The 21,405-nt window shown below is 39.1% G+C and overlaps 1 long non-coding RNA gene across 1 annotated transcript in view; it reads right to left on the reverse strand.

Moving 5' to 3' along the window:
* Positions 1-21,405, reverse strand: part of LOC137858587 (uncharacterized) — a 431,320-nt gene that overhangs the window by 207,269 nt on the left and 202,646 nt on the right. Inside the window, exon 4 of the long non-coding RNA XR_011097864.1 lies at positions 2,647-2,704. This is a non-coding gene — a long non-coding RNA (uncharacterized lncRNA). The remainder of the gene's footprint in view (positions 1-2,646; positions 2,705-21,405) is intronic.

Here is a 21,405-nt window from a genome sequence, read left to right on the forward strand (position 1 = left end):
AAGATATTTATGCAACTCTTATTGAATCAGGAGAACAAAGAACTTCCACAGGACCTGCGGTTTCTCTTTACTGATGAGAAAAGGGATTGCTCTGAAGAAGGTCTGGCTTTTAACGCTGGGGCCAACAGCAGCCTAAAGCCTTCCAGCTCACCTGGGAGGATGCTTGTGAGCCAGCATGCCATGAGAAGATGAACTCTGCATGGGTTAACGCTGCCCTGGGTTAGCACTGCTTTTCTTTTCCCTGATTTCTCTCTGCCTTTTTAACTAGTACTTAGTTTCTAGTGCTGCCTCCTCTGTTTTGCAAAACAAGTCTTAAGATAAACAGAGAGCTCCTAGGCCTCAGAATGCAGAATGAACGTAGCTTCCATTTAGGTCATGCCAAGCTTTACCCCAGTGACTTGAGGAAAATTGGGTTTGATGAAATTCTGATTTTTTTTTTTCTCATTATTATTATTTTTTTAAAAATTAAGGCTGGAACAAATATATAATTAGTTGACATATTAAGGTATATAATTCAAATGAGAATAGCATACTTCTGGAAGACAATGGAAGTGTAGTCATTCAGATTTCAATAAAAATATATTTATTACCTGTAATTAGCCTACTTAATCATTGCTGGATGCATTAAAAGTGTCCTTTATTTTCAAGCAAGTTATTATTCATTAAAATTCAAAGGGAATTGAGCAGCAACCAGTATCCAATGTGATTTGTCTCATAATTAATACACTTATTCATTGTGAAATACAGCTATATTGCCCATTATTTTTAACTAAAGCATAATATTCTGAATTTTAAAGGCATTGGGCTATTACCCAGAACAAAATATTTCTAGTAGATAGGAGTGACATTTAACTTCAGCAGTATGTACATGCCCCGAGTAAATAAGGAAAACAATTTTTGAACAAAGTACACATTTATATGAGATTAGAAAATCATAAATACGTTTCATACCCAACAAGCCTCAAACCATTCTCACTGCACTTAGGTAAAGGGTATGGATGCATAAAGAAAATTCATCTCAACAAGATGCTTTCAGGCACAGTGAAATCTTGCCTTGTCTTAACCCAGTACTTGCCCTCCTTTCCCCAGTGGAGTTTTTGTTTTGTAATACCCCTGCAAAACACTTCTGAGCCTATGCCCTATGTTGTTATTGCTTTGCTTCCACTTTGCTTGCCAATTATTCTTTTGTTTTGTTTGTTTGCTTTTCCTGCCCGTTTCTGCTTCATACTTTTTCCTAGACCACATCTACTTTTCCCTTCTAGTCTTTCCTCATTTCATGCTATTTCCTCTGCAAGATTTACCATCGACATCTGCTTCTTGCACACAGTCCCTGTAGCAAGACCTGACCTCAGAGATGCAGGGATGGGGCTGGACAGCCCTGTAGTGACAGGTTCCCAACCACTGTCAGTGCCACCTGGGTGACAGGAACCTCAAGGCAGTGGTAGAGGAGCAAAGGGACCTTTTCTACTTGCAGTTATCCTGCCACTAATACTCAACTTCCTTTTAATCTCTTCCTAAATGCTGTGCTTATACACCTTTAGACAGAAACAGTGTGTGCCATCCTGTAACCCTTTCCATGGAGATGGGGAACAGCAAAGGCCACCCAAAGCCAGCTGGAGCCACTGTTGCCACAGCCCCCATGCTGGATGAGCATGGCTGGAGGGCAGAAATCCTTCAAGCAGGCTCAGCCTGGCTCTGTTGCTGCCACCAGCCTGAGCTTGGAGGGATCACAGACCCTAAAGGTGGGCACCTAGCCCCTGCAGCTCCTTCAATCTACCATCATTGTACCTGCGAGAAACTGTTTTGCCTGGGGAATTTTCTGCAAGGAATTCATAGTGATTATTGGAATAGAAATGTGCAAAGAACCATTTAATTATTTTTATTTTTTACTGTACTAGCTTTCTGAGAGCTTTACATATGTGAAAGTCTAGTAGCTATCACTCCAGCAAAAAAAATTCTTTTTGCCTTCCATTTTCTCTGTGCATGCAGGGTAATGTTATTTTTCTGCGAGCAACTCCTCTAGTAACTCCAGAGCTTGAAAATGTGCATTTAAAAACATTTAGTGTAAAGCAAGAGGTGGCGATTCTGTACCATGCTTAAAAGTTTGAGGAAGGCAAAATGTGGAACTAGAATTAAATTCTGTGTTAAGAGCTGAATCCTATGAGCTGCATTTGTCATAAGCTGAGAGACAGACGTTCAGGCTTTCCTTCACTGTGAATCACAGAGCACCCATGCCTTCCCTCTCACACACTTTATCAAGAGGCAATTTAAAAAGATGAAAAAAAAATCTAAATTAAAAAAAAGAAAAAAGAAACTCAGACATAGCCTAGATGCTATAATATATATAGGTATTGTCAGTCATACCATTTATGAAAGTGATACTCTTGCATCCAGTGCTGTAATGGGTTTGCCACTTGTACATTGAAGCAGAACGCAGTGGTGGGAGGACTCCTGCCACAGCCTATCCTAAATACATGTACCTCCCCATACTTTTTGAAATGAAAAGATTGTAAAATCTGCAACTTTCAAAGCTTCTGAGAGGAAAAAAATCACAGTTGACTTCCCCATTCTCACGCTGATTAAAAATTAATGTGCTTCTCATACATTCTCTGGTCACTACAACTTTATTTGAATAATTGGCCTTACCTGGCTTTCAGCACAGATAACAAGATGCAGGTCTCCAAGCAACTGAGTTCCTTAGTATCTATAAATAAAGATAATTAAAATTAAAATACTAAAATCTTCATGGCCAGGCAGTTTTCAAAATAAAAAATGCTGTATTACAGCATTTGCATTTGCATCACGCTGTCATTCACGTTTATCCCATGTCCACAAACCTGGATTTCTTGCAATCAGTTTGTTGCTTATCACCTAGAGAGATGTCAGGGCAGTTCTCAACAGAGAGGTGACTCTATCCAAGACCTCTAACACTCCTGACTCATCTCGGCAGAAGTGTCTGAGGCTTTGTTTCACTACCTTGTGGCCTACCAGCACACACAAGTTAAAGGAGAAAGTTACTGTAGCAGCGCTACAAAGAGAGGGCTGGAGACTTCAGAGCTATTGATCCAGCTCTGTGGAGGAGAACAAACTCCACAAAAACCCTGTAGGCCCTGCAAAGTATCTGACTGAAGAGAGCAGTATAGCATCGCCTCCTCTATTTGTATACTGCTACCTGGGCAAGGTAGGCTCAGCGGGGCAAAACGCCTCGACCCTCTGGATCAGCAGCAAAAGCTGTACTTCCACCTTAGTTGGCTCTGCCCACTGCCAGCACAAGTATTTTTAATCTGCAATTTATTTCTGTCTGTCAGAGGTGAAAGGCATTAAGCAATTAATTATTTCAAGTGATTTAAGAGACAGATGGAAGCCAGAGAGACATCAAAAAGTAGCTGATTATTATTAATTCATGTGGTATTCATTAGTGTGTCATTAATGATGCTGCTTCATTTGATATTTGATATAGAATGCAATACTATTGGAATTTCTCTGTAATTTAAAGACAGTTTACGAATATTTACTGAAGTCTGAGACTAGCACAGATGATTTTGAGCTGACACTTAACACTTTCTGCTATGTCAGGAGTCTCCTGGACTGGTGTAGTCTTTCTCAGTGAACGCTGACCAAACCAGTCTCCAGCTATGACCTGAAAAATTGTCTCCCTCCCCAGTCCTACAGTACAACTGACTGCTACATCATGACCCAAAGAGTTGGTCTATAAAACATAGAGCAGGAAACACCCTTCTGTTCCAGTCCATAAAACTCATGGATGCTGACATCTAACTTGTCAACAAATTCCCTGGGTAAGCAAACGGTGATCCCAAGAGGATCCTTTGGCTGCAGATGTCTACAATAAAGGTACTATTAGGTTACACACTGTCAGCATTAACTTCATCTCACGTTTTTGTGGGATTTTTTATGCAGTCTTTACATGTTGGAGCCATTTTAACAATTCACTTCTCCAAAGTCCCACAGGCATATGTTTACTCTATAAACTACATTCCCCTTCCCACCAATATATTCTGATTAATAAAACTGAAGTTCATATACTCACTAATAGAAATCAGATTTCTGAATCTAAAGAGAATATATAGTATAATTCCTGGCAGAATCTTAAAGATTACAGAAATAAAGCTCAATTTCAAAACAAAAGAGCTCTGAAGACAATTTTCTGCTCATGGGTCTGATCCTGTGAAATACACCGTACCCAAAACAAGCATCACTTCAAGCTTTCAGTCCCTCCTAGAACCGGGTTGTCACTTTTTTTTCCAAGCAGGCAGCTGTCTGCAAGCAGCACCCAGGCCATGTCCATGGAGGGTAACTGCTGCCCACAAAGTTTGCCTGTCCTCAGGGCTTCTGGGCCCCCTTGTTCTAGAATACAGTAATACTGTCACCAGTGGAGCTGGACGAAAAGTTTTCAGAAATCTGGATAGCTGATTGCTAATTACTACAATAACAGGATCAACTGAAGTTTTCACAAAAATTGTTTCTTGCCCTAAGTGGAGTTTCTGAGTTGGGAGCATTACTAGGAGGTCTCCCAACCACGTACGTAAGTCTGGGGAGAAGGGGAAAGCTTACATTCAAATTAGACTGAGCAAAAATGATTTATGGAAGTGAATTAAGCAGTCTCTTTTTTGAGTCTATTGGATGTTTTAGGAGGCAAGGGTCTTCCAGCTGAAAACCTGCTGGATGAACTTGAAAATCTTAAGATCAAACGTCCTTCTAGATGTTCCAAATAGGTTTAGAGAGAAAATACTTTTTCCATCTCCAATCATACAGTGAACTATTTAACAGGAATATGATATGTCACGTACAAAACCATCAGTACTTTTCTTATTCAAACTTATTTTCATTTCCCTTCTCATAGACCACAGAATTGTATCAATGGAGAAGAGGACCTGATACTTCTCCCAAAGGTCTTGCTATTGAATTTTAACTAAGAAATAACAGTGGGGGGAAGAAAGCAGTGAAATGGGAGCAGAAATAGAAGATAGGCAGCAACTGTAATACAGATAAGAATAGATGGTCATAGACTAAGATAGTGCATAATTTAATGGCTTTCTTGAAATGCTGAATTCCTTTTGGGGCAGATCAAGTATCTGCATAATAACTTTCTGTGATGCTGGAAGTGACAAGCACCTTAAAATATGTATGGAATATTAGAGGAATGAAGAAAAACTGTGAAAAATGCAATCCTGTCTACTATGCCCCAGTACTTTTTTTATTTTATTTTTTATTTTATTTCAAGCAGACTGTATCTGACTGAATTCTTACTGTCTGAAGGCAAAAGGAATGGTCCCGCCTCGACCACATTTCACTTTTAGTACCACTAGATCTAGGTAGCCTAAATCTTAAGGCTTCGCAAACATTTCAGATTGTACATATTACCTGTGGTACAGTTCATAAAGCACCGAAATCACTGGCAGTGTGTGGAAGTATTTCAGATTTTTTTTTCTGTGACACCAATATGGTGAACTACTTAACCAAGATTAAGGACAGAGCATTTAGTTAGGTGTTCACTAGTCAGCCTTGCTGTTACAAATGCTTACCTTACCCACAGAAACTTTTTTTTTTTTTTCCTTGAAATGGTTAATAGCTTCCTCCTTTGAATAAATCACCAGACTGTAGCTGTAAAATGGTATGGTACAAAATCTAACTCTCAAGCCACATGAGCACCTACAATATTCTATCCAACAGATTATAAAGCTTTAAAAGATAAGGCGTCAATCAAATCTGGATCAGTTTTTCCGACATAGTTCAAGTCATGTCTCTATCCCTTACATTTCCTCTTAAATTGCATTGCACGGACTGCACAACACTAAGCCACGTAGTTTTGCAAGTGTTCAAAAAATGGCACTGGGTGCTCTGGGAACTGGCAAACAAAAAGGAAGTTTGTTAGGCCTTAGGATATAGCCCAAACTGTTAAGCAAGACCTACATTTGACACAAGACCCAACTCCATTTAGTTTTGTATTTGACTTCTGGATAAAAGGAAGTCACTCGCTTCAAAACAGACACACGCTTAAGTACTGCAGAATAGAGGCCTTAAACGGTTCCACATTTATTTTCCCTCCATAAAAATTGGCCCTGCTTTTGAATTCACTTCTCACTGCTCTGCACTGCACTCAGTGCATTCAAGGTCATGGTTTATTCCTTCATCCTCATTGCTTTTCTTATTTCACTTTTTGGAATATCTTTCTGAGATCCTCATGTAGCCCCAAAGCATATTAATGTGATATAAAGCTGCCCGTAATAACTATAGCCCATATAGCTATCCCTATGTCATTCCCAGAATGGTAAGATGGAAGGAATCCCAACTCATACCACAGTTTAATAGATTGGAAATGCAGAGAAAATAAAAAGCTTGTAATTTTATCTTCTAGAAGCATTTTTCCAGGGGTATTCTGGCACTTTAAGTACACTTTAAATTCATTATTACTTAATGTTGTATGACAAATTAGCATGCAGGGTGCTCAACAGGTGCCTGAACAAAGAAATACTTGGGATTTTGTAACACCAAGTGAAGTCTATTTAATAGGAATTAAAATATGATCTCATGTAGCATACTGAGTACTAAAATAGTCTTTACTGCGATTACATCTGGTCACCTTCAGTTTTAACACTGCATTAACAAGACAAGCAGTGATCTAAAGTCCAATTAGATGCCAAGTTATTCAACTCATTAAGTTTGAATGAAGTAGCACACTGTTCTCCTACAAAGGGACTGCAGAGGATTTCTTGTAAAGTTGGTGAATAGCTCTTTAGCATCCGCAGAAACGTCTGGAAACTCCAAACTGTAACCTAAAGCTTTTGAAAAACATCTGAAGGAACAAAATAAGAAGAAATGTGTTGCACAAGTAGATACGTACATTCCACCTGAAGCATCTCTGCTTTCCAAGTATGTGAAATAATTAATAGCAGAAACTCTTAGTTAGGAGGCAAATGTTTACCCTCAGAAGTGCATTCCTTCCTCTATGCCCCTGCTTTCCTCTTAGAGTGGAATGTATTTCGCTGTTAAAAGTCAGAACTAAGAATGGAATTTCACACTTGTTTAGTAACAAATAAGTCCATGGCATCAGTGGAGTTACACTGGAAAGCAGAGGTAAAATCAAAACCCGTCCTCTGCTTTTGATCCTATGTGGTCTTAGTCTGTACAATGTCTTTGCACATTGGGTTGACAATGGGTATATTATCCCCAAATGGAGGACTAACAAAACTGTTTGCATCTCTTTGGAAACTCTGTGTTTGCTTTTGGGAAAAGAAATTCTTTTAACCTGACACTCCAAGCCTGGGAGGAAAGCTCTCTCTCAGTTTCAAGATTACAGGACCATATTTACCACCTTGGATTTTTCAGTTCCCAGTATTCCTGCAGAATTATGTGTGAGAGGAATGCTAGTAGTGGAGTTTCATCTAAAAAAATGCCCCTTGCTCTGTTGATGGATAAACTTTAAACTTTTAACTTCCAGTTCGGATTTTATATTGCCTAAGAGGGAATACTTTGGAGATATTACAAATCCTCCTGCCGTTAGTCTTTTAGGTTCCCATCATTCATGCTGATAGTCTTCCTGCATGCTGTCCCATTTCAGTCTTACAGAAGAAATACTTCCATACTTTTTTTTTTAATTTTATTTTTATTTTTGATGTAATGCAGATCTTAATCAACATTAAAAAATTCAGTAAATTTTACCCTGATCTTTCTTTTTATTTTCTGAGATTTTTTTTTTTTCCTGCATGTTCTTGAGACTTCCTTTTACAAAGCAGCCCTCACGCTTCATGCCTCAGCCTGTGGGTGATGGTGAGCCCAGAAGATAAGTGAGCAGGTGTTGAGCCTTCACATATATGAAAGGGAACAGGTTGAGGGCCCAAGCAAACTAAATACCTGCTACGTGAAAATGCTTTTGACAAAACTGCCAACGCTCTAAGGAGAGAGAAGAAAAATCTTTCCATTTTTTGAGCTTGGGTAGAAGGGAAGAACGAAATCACACCTAGGAAGACACTAGAGGGCTAGAGGCCCTGGGGAGCTGCTCAGACAGCCCGCAAGGAAGATAGTACCAGCTCCAAAATTAGGCTGTTTGCCGTAGCATCTGTAAAGTCTCACAATAAATGGTAGTGGAGTCCTGACTTTGCTGTAATGCCCTTGGACGCTTGTGCTCACAGCCTAAATGTTTTGAGGTTTATTACAAGCTACATATTTATTAAACAAATAGGATAAAAATGTGCGTGTTTCCCATCATCAGAATTTCCATGAAGATACTTGCTTTAATGTACTTCTTTGTGTTCTGCTTAGCAGTTACCAACACTGGAAATGTGCATGCAAGAAATAAGTCTGCATAACATATCAGAAATTTCACTGGCTTTAAAGCATCCTTCCAGCACTTTCGGCAATTATATATTTTCAGAATATTTTCTGCATGCCCTAAACAAAAAATATATACTGCTTACCTAGCTAGTATCTAATGTATAACGTTTTATGGACAAATAGCTTTAGCTGTTACAATAGACATATACAATTCACAAACACAGAGTGGTAATTTTCAACAGCTTAAAATCTCTGCAAATACTTCCCCTAAAAAGGACCATTTTAATTTTGTAAGAAAAAATATTTTTGGTCTTTCATTACCCAAACCTGTATACATGGGTAAGGAATACTCTTAAATACAAAATCACCATCTTCTTCCCTAGACAAGGAAACGAACAGATTGGTGTCACCTACTTGAACAGATGTTTACAGAAAGTTGCTGTTGTGTGAGCCTTAGGATGCAGATATTGGCTCTATTGGAAATTTTGTAAGGAAGTCAAAGTTACTGGTGCTGCTCTGAGATCGCTTCAGCTTTTACAATCTCTTTAAACTGTTCCAGAACTCATTCCTCATAAAATTAAGTAACACCTTGTTTCCAAATCAATCCTGACTACCTCAAAGTAAAATTTTCCGATTTGTAGTTTGTTCTGTGGTATCTACTGTTTTTTATTTCCTGCAGGCTCACTGCAGACAGACAGCAGGATTCTGGGGAAGATGACCGTTTTCACTGGCTTGTACCTAGAATTCTTGGGTTCAAAGAGACAATATAATTTGCTCTGCTAATACTGCATCTGCATGTTCTAACAGGGTATTTTATAGGACACAAACAGATGAATAGGTCAGGCAGGTTTAGGCTGACGAAAAATAAATTGTTCTCATAAGTGACCTAACTTTGCCTGAAGGGTTTAACTCTCCTATAATAAATTCAGACTTTCAAAGGGTTCTCATGATTCTGTGCAAATGAGAGGCTTTTTTTTTTTTTTTTTGTCATTTATGATAAATTTGGCATTTTTTTTTTTAGTTTGATTACATTGTTCAAAAGTTAATCCCTTACTAACTACTGCCTGGAATAATTGAATGGTTCACACATGAATCTCTGCCTATCTTAGCTCCATCAGCATGAAAACAGTTTGTTTCCATTTGACCCTTCTGAAGGCAGAAAACTTCATAAACTGAGACAATCAGCAAATATTAAGTAAATACTCATACAATTGCCTTATCACAGTAATTCCTTATTAGGAACAACATTTCTTATTGTTTTAGTGCATTACCTAGTTGTCTAATGACACTGCATTTATCCTCTATTCATTATTCCTTATTTATGTGTTAGGAACTTTGTATTATGTTAGAAAATGCTTTCCCTGAAAACTGTTGGGACTGTCTGGGACAGAAAGCATCTGAAGATACAATTCCTGAGCTTCAGGCCAGTAAAACACAGCAGTGAAGTGGTTGAGGGGGAATGTAGGTAAGAGCAAGCACCAACATCATCCCATACAACAGGGGAGAGTAGAGCAGTGCAAAGGTGCCATATGACATGGAGATAATAAGAGCTCAGGAACAAAGAAGGTGTCTGAATGGTAATGATACCGCCTAGAGGGAGGTCTGGAGTACAGGGAGATGGCTTATGAAAAACAGAGAGAGGCCTGGGGCTCAAATTAGAGCAGAAAGGTTTTACACCCAAGACTGTAGGAGATGGAAAAGTACAGACCTGACTGTGGGGCTGATCAGACAGCGGAGCCTCCGGCAAGCAAACACGTGAAGAAAGCCTTCTGTGGCAAAAGCAAAAGAGTGAGACTTAGGACCCACGAATAGGTCAAATGTTCCCCATGAAACCCTATGACTTCTGCTCTACTTTGTTTGCTTCTCTCCAATTTAAAAATGGGCCAGGAGACACCGGAGTTGCTGTTGCATGAAAATGGAAACATCTGTTTTTCCAACTAACTCTTTACTTAATTTGTGTGGCTTTCATAATATAATTTATTAATAATAAACTTATATTCTATAAAAGCTAAAAGTTAATTAATTTTAATAGAGTTACAACTACTACTAAAACAAACATCCACAACCAAAACCTCTGCAGCTCCAGAATTACAGAAGTAAAAGGGAATACTTTCTTCAGACTGAGAAGCCTGAAACTGATAGTGTGAAAGGTTGTGTGAAATAAGTACATGAATGCAGAAGTCATACAACTCTTCAGGGGAATTTTGATGCTTGCACTTGGCAGTGGTAAGAAGAGGGCCTTGGCAGCTGAAGAATGCATTTCAAAAGAGATTTTTATGAATGGAAGGGCATGAAGAGTTGCCTAGAGTGTACTGAGCAGACAAGCTGTAAATGGTGTGTGTATGAACCTCTGAGTCATTCTGTGAGCAATTTGCAGCTATTCAGCTTTTCACAGCCCTAAATACCAAATTCGCCCTGATGCCTGGAGGTCCTCCAAGTGCACAGGTCCTCTTGGTAGCAGGGACCTTCACAGGTCTTGGATAGGAGGGAACCCTAATGCAGTTGCACTATCCCTTTTTGTCTTTGGTCAGATGATTCAGAGGGCAGAAAAATTCAGAGGACAATCAAGTATAATTGAGATTTCTCCCAATTCAAAGACAGTAAATCTTCCTGATACCAGATAAGACTGCATTCCAATACAAAAGAAACATCCCATAAGTTTTCTATTTACTGACTTCAGGTAGAAAAAAAACACACATCTCTCCTAAATCTTTATTCTTGGTGTACAGTCATTTGCAGCTTAGTTATCCATGCTAGGCCAGACCGAACTATTTACATTTTTCCAAGAGCTTCTCTCTCTCTCATTTATTTTTTTATTTATTTACTTATTTATTTTTGGTAGTAGTGTCACCTGAAATAATTAGAAAATAGCAGAGGAGAATTGCAAAAACAGTATTTAAAATTAAGTGAACTGAAAGTATGCCTTGTTATAGAATTGCATGTATTACTATAACATGCAATTATAATGGGAAAAAAAGAAAAAAAGAAAAAAAAAAAACAAAGCACAAAACAGTAATCTAAACTAAACTTCCCCCCCAGGTTACAGATTGATTTCATAGTTGTTTTGTAAGCTATTGCTCTGCTTCCTGGGGTATCTCTGAGGCTCCATTCAGCATGGAATCCATTATAGACTACACACTCAGATAGATGAAAGGTATTATGGTAAGCTTAACTTTCCTACTATTTAGTGAGTAATGATTTATAATTATGCCATTTATGATTACTGAAGTTAGCTAGGCACATACCTACCAACTCGTTTCCTTTTGTTACCAGAGGTGTTGCTTTTTAACAGCAGTTGTTCTAGAAATATCTCATACCGTAGATTTAAATGACAGCAGAGAGCAGACTGTAGCTGGTCACAGCTCTCATCTAGAGCTTTTCTTATATGTGATTTACAGCTTTAGAACCCTAGTTAGTGCCTGAGTAAGCTGAAATCAGTGACACAGAGAAGGTCACAGGTTGCTTTTGTGTATAGCATGTGAGCTTGACTCCTTACTCGTCAAGTTAAATGAGCATGAATACAGAACTAGAGAAATTTAAAAAGAAGGAATGCTAAGAATGAAACTGAAAAGGTACAGCCACAAAAATTACAGATTATCTTCAGTTATTTTTAACATTACTGAATGACTTTACTGTTCAAGAGACAGATCCCCAGAAGATGTAAAGCAGCATCACTTTTTATCACCAGAACACCTGGTCGATTGCAAGTGATGAAAAATAAAGACTAAATGATTATCAGCAGATATGCAGTACTGGCAGAACTTTGGTGAGCATTTGCACAAGGCAGAAACACTAGGCAAAGAGTCCTCCCTTGTTCTAGTATTTTTTCCATTATTTCACCTCTTCCCCACCTTTAGTGAACTACTGTCAGATTTTTCTTTTAAGTATTTTAACATATAGTCAGCAGAAATTTCTGCAATTGTCAAGAGCTTAGTTGCCCTTCTGTGTCTCCCGTTCTTGTTGGTGTGTCTCTATGAGTCTATTTTTCTGCTGGATGTAAGCACTTATTTGTCCTTGCAAGCAGAAATATTTTGCCATACTACGTATGTCTTGGCCTTATTAAAGAATAAATTATTTTAATCTTTCTTTTCTTTTCTACTAACAATAATGAGTGGAGAAGAATGAATAGAACAACTATAGATGGTCAAAATTTCTAGGAAAATCCTGATGTAATGACACGGAGATTTGGCATGTGAAGAATTACTGAGAACACCAGCTTTGCCTGGTTTTATGTTACTGCTACTAACACCACCCAAAGTCAAAATGATTTATCAGGAGAATAAGGGTCACAAACTGATCAAGAAAAAAGCAGTTTGACCATAAAATTTGGATGGTTATTTCTTGCACTGGAATCCTGACTGGAGATCAGTTGCATCTTCCTGTTAAACCACCTTGAGGATAAGAAGATATCTGAGAATTTCATGGATGCCCTTACAAGAAACAGAACTCTAAAAATAGGCTGGGGTTTCAAGGTAGCTGAGAACACATTCAACAGCATGGCAAGAATGGAAAAACGGTGATGAAAAGGCAGGAAGAATACTCCTAGAAACTTTCGTTTGGGGGTATATTATTATTCTACAAAGGAGGAAAGTACTATCATGTTTCATATTAAAAAACGAAGGGGAGAGGTGAGCAACAGCCTGCCTTCACATGACCTACTCTTGCAGAAAAGCTTTGCCATGTGAAAGGCAGAGAACACTGCTGGAGTGATGACTGCATTTCCATGCTGAGATTAGTAAATGCCTCTGTAAGGAAAGGTGATATGGTAGTGTGAGAGAAGTAAAAACCCTGGTGACTTTGATTGTATGTGACTGCTCTTGTGTGCATTTCTGTTAAAATGCTACTTGTCTGTTTTGACTGTGCTTTCTTATTTCAAACAAAGGATATCAACAGCTTTAGATTCCAATGCTTTGCCTTGGTCTCTGAACAAATAAATTGTACTACATTTAGCACATTGAAAATTCATAGAATTTGTTAAGGCACGGGCTTAAGGCATGCTTCCTACTATTCCCTGAATATTTATACAATTTCTCTCAGCCTGGTTACAACTGTTGGCTGCACTCAGGTCAACAGCATCACATAATAATGTTGAACCATATTAACTGCATAAATAAGAGATTTTAAGAGTGGACTCCACTTGAAGAATGGGTCAGAATGCCAAGCTAAGGGCAAAATTGTCCTCAGATCTTCACAGTACATCTACATTTCCATACTGCAGCCTGCTAATATACTCAGGAAAGGCAGAAGTGCTAGGCTGGTATGAGACAAGTAATGAACAGCTCCACCTTGAAAGTACACTGCAATCTGAATAATTTCTTTCTTCCCAAAGAAAACATCTATACCTTTTTTTTTTTTTTTTTATTATATTTTGTTTGAGAAAAGAAAAACCAGAATTTCAACTCTTGTCTTTTGCTCTAAATCCATTCTTCTGTACTGATAGTACTGTAAGCATTAATTGTGCGATGTTCCGGGCAGTTTAGGAGGACATGAAATCATATCTCTGAAGCTATAACTGACTTATACCTGTTTTAAGATAAACATCCAACCATTTTTATTTATTCTGCCAAGAATGCTGATTTCAGAGTAAGGCCCTTTAAAAGCTATCTTTTTCACTGTTGAGAAAACTTCTGAATTCATAGCAGAATGTGCCACATCTGTTTTATTCAATGCTGGTTTCAAGAAGAAAATAATAATTGATATTACCCCAAATGCTGTGTGCACAGACAGTCTGAAAATTTCTATCCATTTTTTTCATAATGTAAACCACCACAGAGATAGTGGAAAAGATAAATTGATCCTAAAATCAGATACTGAGATTAACTCAATGGTTCTCAATTATCTGAAATGAATGACCTGAGTTGACTTCACCTCAAAGCCTTGTCCAAAAGACAAGATTTTCTTGTGGAAGAGAACAGTCGCACAGCTAGAAATCTGAAGAGATTTTCCAAGTCAACATTGACTTTGATTAGGACTGGTACTTTGATTGTAGAACTGAAATTCTTGCTCTAAGGTGATCTGCGGGAATGGCAGGCAACATGTTTGTGCTGCACGTCCTATTCATCCCACCACCATTTTAATGTTAAAAGTACCTTGCTTGGGTATAAAATACAGGCAAAACAGTCCCTGTTCTCTCTCTTCTCCCATTCTTTGTCAACGTTTAGCCTCCCTGAAATCAAATCTAGTGTGTCAGCGAATAACATAGCAAAGACCCTTTCCTTGATTTTGCTCTCTGGAGACTATGTTCCTTACTTTTTTTTTTTCCAGAATACTTCTTCAGCAGGCTGAGCATGGGCTTAGGAATCACTCAGCTGAGAGGAGCTGACTCACACGTCCCAAGAGACACTCTCAGAAGGCATAACAAAGGCAGATATTTTCCATCTTCAGCAGCTAACAAAGTGTTAGCTTAACACTCCCATTCACAGGCTGCAAACTGCAACCCTTCCTTATGTCTTTGTGTTCTGGGTAGGAATTTTAGCAGGCAGATCTATCGGCCTGTTAGCTTGCACTACTGCAGTTCACCTCTTTGACTCCCTCCACCTGCAGCCACAGGCTTTGAGCTGTGTTCCTAGCACCTGCCAGACTCTTTCTGAAGAATGAATGGGGTGAGAGTGAAATATGACGGGCCTTGCCAAACCCACATGTGCCAGTTGTGGCTGCGAGACCAGAAGTGGGTATGAAGTTTCATTCAGTAATGCTTCTGAAACTGAGAAATGATAAGACCTTGTACTATTCTTTTAAGGATCATTACAGAAGAACGTACAAGTACGCAAATAATTCCCTGTCCTCCAGGAGTGAAGGTCATTAACAGCTATTTCTAAGTGTGTAATAAAGCTGCTCATGTTTACCTGCTGGCTACCACCATTTTGAAGCCATTCTCAGTCCTTACTTGGTGTAATCCAGAACTTTACTGAGAACTGACTCTGTTCTCAGAGCAAGGAAGGTAAAATACCACAGGCGAGAGAGACGCTGACGTAGTTCATGCCAAATTGAGTTAGAGGAGCCTCCTGAAAATATACCTTATTTCTGTAGCTGAGCACAATTTGCTGAAGCAAGGGATAACCTTTTAACATGTATGAATGTGCTAATATGCTAGTAAAATAACATCCACAGTCTCTTCAGAAACTGACCTCTTGCTTGTATTAAAATACATATCTGCTGCTGAACATGTAAAACATATGTTTAACAATAAGATATAAGAGGCTGCTGATTTTCAAAGCGCATAAACAGGCCTCAACATGGCTTACACTTTCACAGGCATAATTTTGCACTTGATATAATAGCAGGTTAAGATGTCATTATTTAGTTACCTATTTCTCTTGCTCTCAAGGACAAATACATGGCTAAATCTTACAAATCTTATAATGGGTAATATCAAATTAGAGCAAACTGAAAAATCTAGTCCAAAAATACATTTTACCAACAGTAATTTTATAATTCACAAAGCTATACACATTCAAACCACTAACTTATTTAACAGATCCAGTGGAAATGATGTGTCTGTGTCTTGAGCAGGACTTTACGCACAAGACTGGAGGAACAATTTAAAAGGTCAGCATACACCTCCTATATCACAATACTGCTCTTATTTGGGAGGGCTGAATATTTCCCCTCTTCCTAAGTAAAAAAAAAAAACTTCCAAGAAAATAAATTTATTTATTTATTTTTACCCTGTACTGAAACTAAGTCCTCAAACAATGTTCTAGTACAATTTCCAACTATACGATGCATCCTGTTAGGATGCATTCACTAACCAAGAAGTAGTTTCACAGTCACTTATAGAGTTTAAGGAGAGTAGACAGAAAAGGGCAACCCAACAGGACAAAATACATGCCTGTGCTCCGCTGGCCAGCAGCTCTATAGAAAGCAGATACTTGGCAAAAGGAAGAGAGACGAATGTGTGGCAGGTTTTTAAATGAGAAAGTTTGAAGGAATGCGTTGGGTTAACATACCAAGGTTTTGATATCAGGGAGCTGCAGGCGTGGCCTCTGTCAGCAGAGCCCTGGAGCTGCCCCATGTTAGACCAAAGCCAGCTTCAGACAGCTCCCAAAGGGACCTGTGGCTGGCCAGAGCCAGGCCATAAGTGACACTGGTTGGGCCTCTGGGAGAGCAGATTTCAGAAAGGGGGAAAAAGCAGTCAAAAAAGACCCTGCTGTGCTCTAGCAGCTGGGAGAGGGGTGGGAAATGAGAGAGAACCAGCCCAGGCAGGAGGTGCACCAGGCAGGCAGCAGCAGTTCCCCTGAGGCCTGCGGAGAGGCCCCTGGTGGAGCAGGCTGTCCCCCTGCACCCATGGGTCCCACATGGAGAAGATCTCCACGCTGCAGCCCGTGGAGGAGCCCCCAGTGGAGCAGGTGGATGGGGTCTGGAGGAGGCTGAGGCCCATGGAGAGCCCCCGCAGGAGCAGGCCCCGGGCCGGAGCTGCAGCCCGTGGAGAGGAGCCCACGCAGGAGCAGGGGGCCTGGGGGGAGCTGCTGCCCACCCATGGGGAACCCGTGCTGGGGCAGTTTGCTCCTGGAGGATGGACCCAGTGGGATGGACACATAGGGGAGCAGTTCTTGAAGAGTTCAAGAAGGATGGCATCCCGAGGGAGGGACCCCATGGGGAGCAGGGGCAGAGAGGGACCATGAAGGAGTGGTGGAGACGAAGCATCAGGGGCTGACTGCAGCCCCCATGCCCCCATTCCCCGTTCCCCTGTGCAGTTTCTCACTGCTCTAGCTTATTAGTAATAAGCAATAAATTATATTAATCCCCCTACATTGAGTCTTCTTTGTCTGCGATGGTAATTGATGGGTGATCTCCCTGTCCTTATCTCAAGCCCTGAGCCCTTTTTCATCATGTTTTTTCCCCCTCTTCCTTGGAGGGGAGGGAGCAAGAGTGGTGCAGTTCTGCTGCCCAGCTGGATGAAGCCACCCTAAAGAAGAACTGCGTGATACCCTCAAATTCAAATTTATTTATTTATTTATTTATTTTTTAATAGGCACTTTCACAGAATTCGGAGAATTAGCTACCAAAGTAAATACTGAATACAAAAACACTTATGTCGCTTACAGTTTCTTGAGAATTCTGGATAAAATAAGTTTAGTGAGGTCACAGCAGTTTTTGACAAAGCTGAACCGTGTTATGAAGCTTAACAAGGTTTTGTTACTGCATTACGGGCTTAGGTACTAAGTCCTGTGAAGTTCCTCAGCTCTGAAGCAAAAGAGAAAAACCCAGGGTGAGACTGTTTTGGTCTCAGCTGAGAATTACACCTCACCCCAACCAAAATCAGAAAAGAGGAGCATGCAGAAAACAGTGCACAAAATTCGGGCAGATTTGTCAGTGACGTGACAGGAAAATTAGCAAACAGTGAAATGTATGCCTGTATTTATCTGCAAAGGATAATGGAGACTTACAATGAAACAGAAATAGAAAGTTAATTTAGATAAGATTTAAAAGAATTATTATCTGAAACAATCTTAAGTTAGCTTTCAACATTTTTGTCTAGCATATATGTGGAGTTACTAAAATGCATAATAGTTTTCAGATTTGAACCCTGACAGACTTAGGGGCAGCCAAGAAAGATGAAAAAATCTGGGTGGAGGAAAAAAGATACATCTGCTCTGGAAGATGAAAGACATCTGTCTGCACCAAGTTTTGAATACTGCTTTAATTTCATGCCGTCCCTATTCCCTGCCAACACCCCCCTTTCTAATCCCAGCCCCAGCACCCCCTAACACCTGATGCACGCAGCAAAAGCACAGTTCTGTCTGCTGAAGCTATTGCCAGGACTGGACTTGAGCTGCCTGGGGATGTCGGTATGGTTAAGTAGTGATGATTTTGGCCTGGAACATAGGGACTGGCCTCTGGTTTGCCCGACAGACATCAGTTTTCCCAGCTCTATCTCTGAATCAAGCTGAGCTCCAACACAGAATTTTAAAAAGTGCCTCTTAATTACTGTAGTTATGCTAAGAATAGAGAAGAGCGGCAAAACATCACTGCTAATGAAAAGTCATTGAACTAGCAAGACAGATAGATGCTTTTTATTCAACAACTTGAGATGCCAGAAGATTCTCTGATCTAGGCATCTGGGAATTAAAATCTTCCTGAGCATAATTAAAGTGTTTGTCTGCCCTAACCTATAAAAGGTTTATCCACAATGCCAGTTATCATCTAATGAGAAAGGATATCTGCCAAACAGAACACTAGTCTATTTTTCTTCCGTATCTTTGCAAAGATGATCATCACAAGTACTTGGAACAAATACAAATAATCAACCTCCTATTATTATAATTGTTTGGATAAAAGGGTTGCAGTTTAAAACTCATGATATAAATCAACAGTCTATTTATGCTGTTAGTTATCAGGTATACAATTATGCACATTTATTCCCTTGAGTAATTGACCTTAGCCTTAAGTGGATGCCCTCTCCATCATGTTTACTTTGCTATTCTTTCTCGTCCTCTAAACAAAATAACAGATCTATAAATCAGTGACATTAAAATAGCCTAGGAGAGATGCCAGGCTGTTTTCCAGCCTTCCTGCTCTCGAGACTGCCCAGTTAGCAGGCTGACGGGTGACACCTCAAGGGCCAGCTCATTTTAATCCATGTTGTCATTGCTGTTCCACCCATTTTAATTGTCAGGGATGGGTGCCTTTTAGGATAAACCTGGCCAAGTCCCAGCTGGAGCTTCTACAGCAGGAGGTGTAATAGGCCTGTTGTGATTATCTAAAACAGGAGAACTTTATGATGCACAGACAGGTCAGCTTTAATGAAGCTAAGATGACAGGAAATCTGTTTTAGAAGATGAATCCATTAAATCTACACAAATCATATACAGACTTGAGCAGACACTATGCAAATATGTTAACACATACGTAGGTGCAGAGAGCAGGCAGGACGTACAAGACTTGCAAGTACCCAACAGCAGACAGATCAATCACAGAAATGTTAAAGTACAACAGAAAGTATATTTAAATGCTATTTTTTATAGTAATTGACAACATACCATGTAAGATTTATGACAGCCAAACTTTTCCTATGTTAAAAGAAAAAAAAATCCTTGGTAATTGTAATGATTGTAATACCTGGGCCAATGCCATATTCAGGACCTTTCCACTCTCACAGCCTGAAGGCTGATTTTGAAAACAGCCATAGCGATTGGTTGGCCAAAGTCAAGTTTCCAAATTGCTAGATAACCACACTGAAAAACTAAGCCTTCTGACATTTTCGGAGATAAGATACACTGTACTCTGCTGAAGGCTCAAAAAGGATGGCAAAAGTTCTCTTCAATCTCAAAAGCTCCTCTCTCAGTTTAAAGCAAAGTCTCATTATGGCTGACAATTTGCTTGCAACTGTTTAAATGTGAAAGACAGCAGTTTGGGCAAGAAGGAAAGAACTCAAGCTTTTTTTTTTTTTTTTAAAAAACATAACTTTCATGTAAGAAATTGAAACTAGGCTACTATTTGAATATCTCTATTTTCCTCTTTTTATTTATTTATTTATTATATGGATAGTCCAGATGCTTTTGATCTGCGTGAGCCCAAGCAGCTCTATGCCTCTCCTGAAGAATTATTTTGTTGCTTTGAGGATAACATGATTGTAAGAGCATCTAACAAATGTCATAGGTTTTTTTTTGATAGGTTATGTCTTCATGATTACGTAAAGTAACACTGCTGAAACAGAATTAGATCTTTGGGGAGACAACTAGAAATTGCTGCTCTCATTTTGTTCCAGCAATGCATGTAGTAAGGTACTTATGCGATGTACTTGGAATGATTCTACAGCATCACATACAAATTATCTCTCAGTTGCCTTGCAGCCCCCTCTAAACGCCTATTTTTATTAACTTTATAATAAATATTTTATTTTTCTTGTATATATTATTATATATATATGTTATGTTCATACATTCTTAATCCTTAATCCATTTAAATATCTGATAAAGTCAACTACAACTACGTAAGTTACTTAACTAGTATCTAATTTGGTGGCTGCCATCACTTCAGTGCTTCCATGTAAATTTTTCCATCATATATCTAGGCTTAACGTTAGTTTCTACCTGTGCTTTCATGGCTGAAGAATAGTTAATTCCCATCAACAGTTCTTCTAATCCCAATCTCTCTAAATCACTCCTTTTCGTTTGCATCACTTCCCAGTTTAGTACATTCAAATGCTTTGATTACTATTGAAGTTTTGTCCTTCAGAAAGCCAGATGCATTTGGTAATGTTTGTTTTACAAAGTGTTGCCAAATCCCAAGGGTTCAAGCTTGACTTGTTCAAGGGACAAGGTAATGATGTTGAAAATGATTCCATTGTGCCAGCTAAGTATTACCCTTATTAATCAATCCTCAAAGCATGCTAGGAATTTTAAAATCTGCTAATACTCATTCTTTAATTAACATAACTAAGTTCATACATTGGCTTAAAACTAAAATAAATGTATACCTTCTCTAATATTGTGGTATTTTTGCTGCTTTCAAAACATGAGCTAATATTTACAAAAACACATCTTGCATCAACAGTATGACATTATTAGGGCATCTAAAAACAGAAGAGTGTTTTGTGCCTGCTGTACATACCCTGCTTGACCTAAGCCTTTCCACTCACATTTGTAGGCATTAGGTAAGTCTCTAGACTTTAGACATGCATTAAACAAAAATTAGTGCAATTAAGATGCTCTAAAGAGGGGATTAACGCTACCTGAACAAGTCAACCATCCAGTTCAAGGCACAGGCTGAGCACCCTTCCACTCCTGACCCCAGTGTCTCAGCAGGAACCATCTGCACTGCCTGCTTAATCTGCCTAATTTTCTCCTCCTCCAGGGTCAGGTCTTTTACCCAAAGAAAAGTCGCCTACCTTCCCATTTTCCTAAACTCACAGGTTCCATGAGGCAGGATCCTCAGCCTGATGAAATCTGATTTTTTTTTTTCAAAAGAGAAATGGAATATGTGATTGACTAAGAGCAATATGTTCGACAAAAAGATGTCTGCTTACATCCTGGAAAATGTAAATTGCTTCAACCCATTAAGGATTTTAAGTTTCCCAAAGAAATGATAGCCATATTTTCATAATATCTCAAGATGAAGACCTTTTCTACCTCATTGTCAGAAATGAACAGACCATTTCAATTGAACCAA

This window comes from Anas acuta, chromosome 6 (genome assembly GCF_963932015.1).
Source record: "Anas acuta chromosome 6, bAnaAcu1.1, whole genome shotgun sequence".
Lineage (NCBI taxonomy): Eukaryota > Metazoa > Chordata > Aves > Anseriformes > Anatidae > Anas > Anas acuta.